Below are 10,443 nucleotides of genomic sequence, written 5' to 3' on the forward strand. Positions count from 1 at the left end.
ATTTTGACACCATTAAAAACAATGAAAAGTCCACCTATTCCACTTTACACTGGTAAAAAAAACATTTTAAAAAATCTGAACTATTTTTTAAAATAATGCACACTTAGTTACAAGCTACAATAAAAAAATAAAGAAGCTAAAAAATGACAAAATCACCACTTTCAACAGGACAATAAGCCTATTCAAATTCCACATACTTAACTCAACAGGAACGCAACATACTTTAAAAATCATAAACGATTTTTTGAAGCAATAAAATCTTCATTAAAGCCTCAAATAAAAAAGCCAAAAACCAGGCTGGGTAAATTTCACCGTACAAACTGCCCCTTATTTACATAAAAAACAACACCAAATTCAGCACATTTACTTAACTGAAGCAAGAAAAACACTTCAAAAGCAACGAAATATTTTTAGAAACCATAAAATCTTACTATACAAGCCAAATAAATTAATTCAGAAAAATTAAAAAAATATTGGAACCAACAAGCCGGAACAGGTGCCAGTCCATCATGGCGGCCCTCGGCGGCGACCTCAGTGGGGGAGCCAGCGGCCATGTTGCCTTATTTATTCCTATATAACACCAAAACCAGGCAATGACGGATATATCTGACCAGCGGATATGAAGGCTAGACATGTGGATCCATCTTATGATATGTTAGGCTTACAATAAGTGAGAGACGAGGCAAATAATGGCTAATAATACAGCTGATGGCTTGTTTACATATTGACGAACATTAAATATTTGAATAAATTTCCAACTCTTTCCAGACTCAGACGTAAACAAAACCTAAATATAAATAATTAACCCCTAAAAAAACTAAATAACGAATAATGAATCCTAAATAAACGAATACAAGACACTACAGGGAGGATTAGGGTGTTGTGAAGGCAGTAAGGCTGACTGAGGAGAGACTGTCCCCGCTGGACTCACCTTACGTACTCGTGCCTCTCTGGTGATGCTTGACGGTGCTTGGTGCAGGAAGAAGGTGTCGGGAAGACGGAAACACTGGTTAATAGAGCGTGTAGGGCAAGATTGACCAGTGCTGACCAAAACACTGCAGCCAGCCAGCCGCTCGCCGTGGTAACTCCCCAGCGCCACCTGTCACTGATCCAACACCCACCCCCGCGCACACACACACACACACACACACACAAAAGTTGACATGCTATCAAATAATATGTCAAATAATATAAATATCCTCACTTCCTGACTCTCCTTTCCCCACTCCACCCCCGATAAGTGATTATGAACGCAATCTTCACTCAGTACGGCACCGTGTCACCGCAGCAAACACGAACCAGGGCAGAATAGGCTCAACTGAAATGCTCCTACTCTCTCTCTCTCTCTCTCTCCTCACGACTGTTTTTCATGGCTATAAAGATGATTATCAGGGTTTTCAATGGTGTTTCTCCTGTTATTAATGTAGAAATGTTGTTAATCTGTCACTAAAACCGTAAAAATACCCTTGAAGACCTGTGCAACTACTGACAGAGAGAGAGAGAGAGAGAGAGAGAGAGAGAGAGAGAGAGAGAGAGAGAGAGAGAGAGAGAGAGAGAGAGAGAGAGAGAGAGAGAGAGAGAGATAACTAGCAATAACACTCACACACACATACACACACCAGTGCATTTATAAACCTTCAAATTTCCCGCACTTTTTCAATGCCTAGGAAGGAGGGAGCGCGAGAGGTAAGACAAGATATCCTACAAAGCCTAACATTTTCCCAAATATTACAGGACGGAGGGTAGATTTTCCTTTATGTTTTACTGACGTTCTACAAAAAAATAAATAACTAAATTACCATCGAACAAAGAAACAAGGGACAAAACATAAATAAACAATAGAAAAAATATTAAAACAGAAGAAAAACAACCACCAAAGAAATAAACTAACAGGAATGTCACGTACAGATGTGTGTGTGTGTGTGTGTATGTGTGTGTACTCGTGCCTCTCCTCACTTTGGGGTCTTCCTGCACTGCTAGGGCTCGCTTCTTGTTTGCTCAGACTTTTGTCACTCCGTCCACGTCTTATCTGTGTCCTAGTACAGCTTCGTTAAGTCGTCTTCTTTTTTTATATTTTTATTTATTATTATTTTTTTTTAAGAACGGTCCACGAGGCTATCCATTTCCACCAGGCGCCGACGTGGCTAAGAGTATGAATGATGTGTCTGTGAATGTGTGGTGTGCTTTGTCTGGGTCACCCCGTGTAGGTTTGGCGGTCTGATATATAGTTGCATACAACTCTACAAACTCAAGAAGAGGAAAATACGAAAAAAAAAGGAAGACCTAGGATAAGGTGGAAAGACTATATAAAAGAAGAGATATGATATACAAAGGAATGAGCGGAAAAAATGGCACAAAAGAGAAACACCTGCAAAGGCTCACTGAAGACAGCGACCTCGAGTAAGGATTCAAGCTGAGGGGGAGAAAAGCTAACTCTGAGTAGTGAGTGGCCTTATCCGTCCTTGTGTGAAGCGGTCCTATAGTGTGTGAAGCTTGCTTAAAGTGCTACAGAAGAAGAAGAAGAAGAAGAAGAAGAAGAAGAAGAAGAAGAAAGAAAAGAAAAGGAAAAGAAAAATAATAGGAAAAGAAGAAGAAGAAGAAGAAGAAGAAGAAGAAGAAGAAGAAGGAAAAGAAGAAGAAGGAAAATAAGAAGGAGAGTGTAAGAATAAGAATATTATATATAAGAAAATTAATAGTTAATTTAATCAACTCCGTTCCTTTACTTAACTGAGTGTCATCAATCTCACATTTTGTTGCAGGGTTGCATCTCTTGTTAACTTGAAGCGTTGATTTTGTTGTTATTTCTCTCATTCTGCCGACCATACTAATGCAAACGAAAAGAGCGAGGGAGAGAGGGGAGGAGAAATCAGTATCTTGATTCTTTCACTAAATCATCGAATTCAAATAAATTGTATTCTATAGTTTACTGTTCAGATTATATCATAGAAGTGCTGAAAAATTTTCCGTCACGTTTTATGCCTTCAGGGAGGATCGAACTCCCGGCCTCTGGTTTACTAGACCAGCGCTCTAGCCACTGAGCTATGAAGGCACCGATACGAAAAATGAAGTGCTTATTGTAAAAAAAATAAATTACATGCTACACTATATTTTCTCTCATATACACGTGTTTATATGACGAGACATGACAGCTTACATCAACTTTCCTTACGATGCTTCCGTGCAGTATGTGAACGAACACAGTGTCCAGTCTGGTGAAGTGCTGCCCGCGCACGGCTGAACGCACGTGAAGGCCTGCACGTGCACATCTTTCACGTGCACACTGAACTTCATAAACCTAACACGAGTTTCAAAGCACACGTTACTACATCCTAAATATAGTTTATGGCATAGAGAAGTTTTTCTCTCGTAAGCTAACCTGGTCCGAAGAAAACGTTCATCATGGCGTGTTTTTATGGGTGACTTTTTAAATAAATTGTGCCTCCCTCTCTCTCTCTCTCTCTCTCTGTGTGTGTGTGTGTGTGTGTGTGTGTGTGTGTGTGTGTGTGTGTGTGTGTGTGTGTGTGTGTGTGTGTGTGTGTGTGTGTGTGTGTGTTAATTTCATAGACTAAAGAAAGAAAACAAAATCGATATGAGAGAAACCTCGGCTATTATGAAATGACTCAGGCAACTCTATGAAGAAAAAAACATAAATATATAAAATTCTGGAAACCCAAAGTTAGAGATAAATTTAATACGAAAAAGAAAAAAAGAAAAATAAATAAAACTTCACATACTCGTAAGCGTGATACACCACGTGGCAAACAACAGACGAACAACTTGAGTAACAGAATGACACCTAGGAATGATATAAGACAGGACGGACAGATTATTAGAGAAAGAGATGAGGGGTGAAGTTTTGTTTCTGGCGCGACGTGGAACAAACGGACAGTTAACAGAATAGAGAAGGTTGAAGAACACAGACAACGAACTAGGGGAAGAGATGAGGAGTGAAGGTTCTGTCTCTGGTGCGGCGTGGAATAAACGGACAGTTAACAGAATGGGGAAGGTTGGTGAGGGTCTTCGTTCCGTATAGCACACACACACACACACACACACACACACACACACAGACACACCCTACATTCTCATCGAGGGTTTAAACGACCAGCTATCTCCCACCTACTAAGTCTCCCTTACAGAAGCAGAGCCGTAGGTATTAGTGAAGAATAAGTAAATAGTCTCAGATGATATTACATTCTATAAGGAACGCCAGGAAGTACTAGATCTGAAAGTGAATATTAAGAGGACAAAGGTGATATCCAGGAAGTGCATACTATGAAATTAATACAGAGGATGAAGTGAACAAAACTGTCTCAAGAATTTTCCCAGTTACTCTCCACACTCCATACTCCAACAGCCACATCCACAAGAAAATAAATTATTGGGGGAACTACTGTCTGAGGAGGAAAACATAGAAAGTTCTAGTATTATACCGATACATTGGCACTGCTGATGAGTATATTAACATTCATGATAGTTTTATTGTCAGTAATTATATGTCAAATAAAAAGAATAGTTTTACGTAAATAATGATACTCCAAACCTAACTTAGCTCCTACCCGCCAAACATCACATCATGTTTTCTCTAATTCTTTCTTTTGTTTATTATTTTTTCACCAAACTGGCTTTCCAGCAAACTGTGATGGCTCTGAAACAGTAAATCACGACAAAACATTCGTGTGTTTATCTCCACATCTACGTAGCTTGAATGTCGCTTTGGGATTGGATCATAGAAGGAAAAATCTTTTACTAGGCATATATATATATATATATATATATATATATATATATATATATATATATATATATATATATATATATATATATATATATATATATTTTTTTTTTTTTTTTTTTGATCGCACACAAAAAGTTGGGAACACAAAATGTTTGTCATTAGGTGAAGAATAACATTGCACTCCTAGAACAGTTTAGTAACTAAAAAAAAAAAAAAGAAAAAAAAAAAAAAAATCGTCCCCCCCCCCACCATTTTCCAAGATGGCGGCCAAAGAACAACTCTGGTTGGGACTTTTAACATACTCATCAATAGGGCTTCCTTTGCAATGATGCCAGGTTTTGACTTCCTGCTAATTTGTTGGGTCGATTTTTCTGAAATTCCTCGACTTTGAGAGCATCCCTACAGCAGCAGGCACCGTACTCACGCAGGGCGTATTCTTAGACACAATATGCGTGTGCAGAATTTCTCTTTACACAACTCGGTATTCATGAATATAATCGTGCAGCCCCACAGCGTAGGGATTTCCGCAATGTATGGCAGTAATATCGGAAAATTTGTGCGGTCTGTACGTAAATGGCTCTCACATTTATTCTCACATTTATGCAAATTGAGAAATGTATTCAAATTTAAGTATTTAAATGCAAGATATGTCTGAATGGAGTACAATATATTTTTACAACAGATAATTAATTCTATAAAATATCAATTTTTCAATGCAGCACATGTGTTTCAGTTTTGGGATTTTACTTTTATACACAAACGCTGACACACACACACACACACACACACACACACACACACACACACACACACACACACACACATTGAAACCTATACAACTCGTACCCAATTCGCAAAAGAATTCATGCATGTTAAAATAATCGAATGTGAACTCAAAACGTTAAGCTGAAAAGACTTGGCACTGCATGTCTGAGTTCTTTTTTTTCCAAGGTGGAGAGTGGAGTCCGTACTCGGATCAAAGTACTCGACAAAGTTACGAATACTTTAGAGTACAACCAACAAAATTCATTATGGAGGGTAGTGCTTGGCGTGTAGGTGGAGGTAAGGTCAGGCCGCAATTCCCACTCCTTCTGTTAATCTGTTAGCACCTTGCTGTTAATATAGGGAGTGAGAAACAGCTGTCAAATGCTGTCTGGACTGGCTGCTCCACTGAGAAGCGCACAGCGATCCAGCCCCATCAGGCATCAGGCGAGATTCACCCCAAACTCCGGGGGGCGGCGGGGAGGCGGGGGCAATAACAGGTTAACAGGTCTCGAGCTCAACCATAGATAGCTCACGAGTATTTAAGAGTTTCACTATCTGTATCATAATGACACACACACACACACACATACACACACACACACACTATGCTGCTAAAAAAAGAAAAAAAAGTTAGGGGCGTCAATAAAAATGTACTTGTGCCTGGATTCTAGTACAACAAAAAGTATTCGCATATGGACTCATGATATTATAATGTGATCGAAAATAATGTATTCGAACACAAACCTGACACACACACACACACACACACACACACAAAAGTATTAAGGCGTCGGGGATAAGCAGAAGGCGGAGTCGGCAGGTGCGTGCGGGGCCCCTCCGTCGCGGCGATGCTATGGCGTGCAGCCCCTTGTGGTAATTTGCCGCAGTGTGTGTACGGGGGAGGCAGGAGCTGTGATTACCGGGCGGAGGGAGCGCGTGTGTGGAGGCGGAGGACGATAAAAAAGGCGGTAAGATGTAAGGACAGGAGAAGGACGAGGTGGAAGAGGAGGAGAGGGAGGAGGTGAAGGGAGAGAAGGAGGACAAGGAAGAAAACGAGGAGGAGAACAAGGAGGAGGATAGGAAATGCAGAAGACCACGAGACCGAATCTAGTCAATTCACAAAAACAATAAAATCACCATTAACATCACCACCACCACCTCTTCCACTCTCACCACCACCATCACCAGCACTATCAACAAGTCAGGGAAGACGACGACAACGACGACCACAACAACATGTCAACAAGGTGGAGGCGACAAGAGGGAGACGAGACGTGTGGCCGAGTCCCGAGAGGTTATCCTTAAGTGGGTGTTCTCAAAAATAGGGCGACAGGAGCGGGATGTGTGTCATGGATTTTTCGACGCTGCAAAGAGGAAGGAAAGGGCGAAGAAGTGGTGAAACATGCAACACAAGAGAGAGAGAGAGAGAGAGAGAGAGAGAGAGAGAGAGAGAGAGAGAGAGAGAGAGAGAGAGAGAGAGAGAGAGAGAGAGAGAGAGTCTTAGTTTTCCCTATCCTCCTCATTCTCTCCTTCCTTCATTCATTCCTCATTCTTCTTACTTCTCCTCCTCTTTCTCTTTCCTACTCGTCTTTCTCCTTTCATTTCTTCCTTCTTTACAATTTCAGAACATATTTCAGTATGAACCACAGAGAGAGAGAGAGAGAGAGAGAGAGAGAGAGAGAGAGAGAGAGAGAGAGAGAGAGAGAGAGAGAGAGAGAGAGTCTGTTTCTGTGTATTCGATTATATATTGCACAACAACCCTAGGTATTCTTTCTTGCAGTTTACGAAAATACGCATGATTTATATCCTTTACCCTCCGTCTTATGACACGGCAAGATGAAATTAAGACGTAAGATTATAACAATTGTAGTTTATGAGCTTCGAGTCTACGCATCTAGCATTGCCTTAACTTTCATAAGCTTGTATTCAGAAACGCTTTGCTTTTTCACCACGGCTATTTTCAAAGGCCACGGAGTTAATTAGCCGTATTTTCAAGACTGTTCCTCCTGTTGATAATACGTAAATCTTGTTAATCTGACGTAGAACCATAAAAAAAGAAAAAAAAAACACTTTTATGAAAACCATGTAACTGAATTCAAGCAAAGCCTTTTGTATGTAGCGGAAGTGTTGCAGAATATGGTCTTGAGTCTATACATAATATAAAATAATAAACAGTGGTCAGTTTAGCTCACACTGTACCTTAGCAAAACTGTTGGTCCCGGAGTCTGTCACGTGAAAGTCTTGGCGCGTGGTGACCAAATGAACGTCGTCTTGAAAAAGTTTGTCTGTGGGTGATGAAAGAAATTTTTATCAGTACTATTGCAGTAAAGACTATTATTGCTGTTGTTGTTGTTATTGTTGTTGTTGTTCTTGATGTTCCCATATTATTATTATTATTACTACTACTATAAAACATGTGTATCTATTTTCACCTGTCACCCATGAATCTGTCTAACCTTCCTTTAATGCGCTCTATTGTCTCGGCACCGGAACCTAACCACTGAATCTGTTCCATTCATCTACCACTCTATCAAAACTATTAACATACAGACAAAGGACGCAAGTTTCCCGCATTCTGTCTGACTTTAATAGTTAGTTACTAGTTAGCTATGTATATGTATAACAATATTTTGATCATCACTTCTTATTTACCTCTCGTTACCCCCACCCCTCTATCTCTTTCTCTTCCTCTCTCTTTCTCCCTTCTATAAGTGAACAGAGCCTCCACGGATGCCAACACGTTTTCAATATGGTACTGATCGAGGTTGCCCACTCCAGTTTAGACGAGGTGGGAATATATATATGGTACAGACGCCTCCACGCATGCCCCCACGCTCATCGTCTCACGCACCTCGCCTGTCTCTCTCCTCCACTGTGTTACTGGTTCATGTTCTCTTCTTATCCTTCCTTCACGTTAGATTTTGCTAATGTTACTTATGTTGTACCTCGTATTCGGTTTGTTTATTTATTTACTTTTTAAATTTTCTGGTAGTTCATTGCGCTCATTTATTCTAACAATTTTTAGTTCCGTTTCAGTTGTTGTTGTTTATTATCTCTCGTCCAGTACTCATTATATTACACAATAAAAGTAAATCAGCGCATTATTTGTCCCATTACTATTGACAATATATATAGCGTGTGTGAATACAGTATATATATATATTTTAACTTTGTCTGTTTGTCTGTCTGTCGGTTTGTCTGTCTGGGTGCTTCCGTCCGTCTGTCTGTCGTCTGATTCCCAGTAAAAAGTGTGTGTGTGTGTGTGTGTGTGTGTGTGTGTGTGTGTGTGTGTGTGTGTGTGTGTGTGTGTGTGTGTGTGTGTGTGTGTGTGTGTGTAAACCTTAAACTATGTAGGCAATTATTTTCTTTTATACTTGTGCAATATTATAAAGTGTAATGGTGAAGCACTAATCTCCTAACATGCAGAAGTAAATAAACACTTGAGTGGAAACACGTCGCGCAGAAAATACAAACATGAAACAAACAAACATGTTGATACATTTCATCTACGTACACGGATTGCAATTTTTCTGAGAGCATCGGGGCAAAATAAAAGACTAAAATAATTACAAATTTTATAACTGAGGGCGAAAAATTACACGCGTATTTACCTGTTTTGTAAATCTACATAAATTAACAGACAAAATTATTCAGACCATCGCTTGATTCACAACATTCCATTAGCATTCATTTCCTGCAACTGTGTATTGAAAGTGAAGCAGAAGATGTTTTCTTAATGATGACGTAGTTTCCAGCACAGTAAGAATGCATAACTTAGGTTTACGACGTTTTTTACACTCGGACACACTCATTGACACTCACCTATATATAACCATTCACTTACCCTCCTCTTCCTCTCACTCACACACACACACTCGTTCACCCTTCCCCTTCCTCCCTCTCTCCCCACACACACACACTTTTGCACAGGTGTAGTGATGAAATACAACAAAAAATAAGAGCGCACGCGGTTCAAAAGTCCGTGAAATTAATGGAGTTTGGAGTCAGCGAATACATAAAGAAAATAACATCTGCCAACAGAGCAAATCAGAGTTGCCAGAAGTAACGAGATCACCAATTAATCCCAATAACGACATCCGTGAAAATAGGCCAATTTATTCCATTTTATTCCTGCGGCGCGTATTAGTCAAGGGTTATCATTTGCCCCGCGTTTCATCACAGGCGTGGACACAAAGCACACGCTCACTGATGCCGAGGGAATGGAAATGATACACCATCACATGCGCTCATCTCTTGACAATATCCTGCCTGACTTTATTCATCTGCATCATCATCGTCGTTATCATCGTCATCATTATTGTCTGTTGCTGTTGTTGTTTATTTACATATATGACGTATTCTTTATCTACTGCTGTTACTGGTGCTGAATTTATCACACACACACACACACACACACACACACACACACACACACACACACACACACACACACACAAGAACATAAGAAAATAAGGTAAGCTGCAACAAGCCATCAGGACCTCACATGGCTGTTCTTATATAAAACATGCCTACTTACGCACTACTACTACTACTGGATGAGTAAATATTTACTTTATCTCTTTAACTGCGACATGAAACAATGAACAGCACAAAAGTATCGCATGAAATCGTCATAAGCATCTACAAGAAAGTAGGGGTGGGTGTTAAAAATAATAGATTTTGCAATTTTTACCCCGTTTAAAGACTGGAGGTGGCTATAGAACGAGAAAAGATGTCTCAGAGTGATCAGTAATTTAGGAAGGATGTATCAAATAACAGTCAAAAGGTTAAGTAAAAGCCTTGTCACACAATCAATGGGTAAGTGTGGTGTTTCAGTATAAGAGCACAGAATGCGTGCAAACTGGTTATGTAAACGTGCGGAACTGAAACACCATCCTTGCTCGAGCAGGTTCATCAGCGATACAAAACTCCAAAACTCC

At 39.9% G+C, this 10,443-nt stretch overlaps 1 non-coding gene across 1 annotated transcript; it reads right to left on the minus strand.

Annotated features, from left to right (window-relative positions):
* Positions 1-2,976: 2,976 nt before the first annotated feature.
* Positions 2,977-3,049, minus strand: Trnat-agu (transfer RNA threonine (anticodon AGU)). Its single transcript has one exon. It is a non-coding gene; the product is annotated as a tRNA-Thr (tRNA).
* Between the last annotated feature and the right edge of the window lie 7,394 nt (positions 3,050-10,443).

Source organism: Scylla paramamosain, chromosome 15 (genome assembly GCF_035594125.1).
Source record: "Scylla paramamosain isolate STU-SP2022 chromosome 15, ASM3559412v1, whole genome shotgun sequence".
NCBI classification, from domain to species: domain Eukaryota; kingdom Metazoa; phylum Arthropoda; class Malacostraca; order Decapoda; family Portunidae; genus Scylla; species Scylla paramamosain.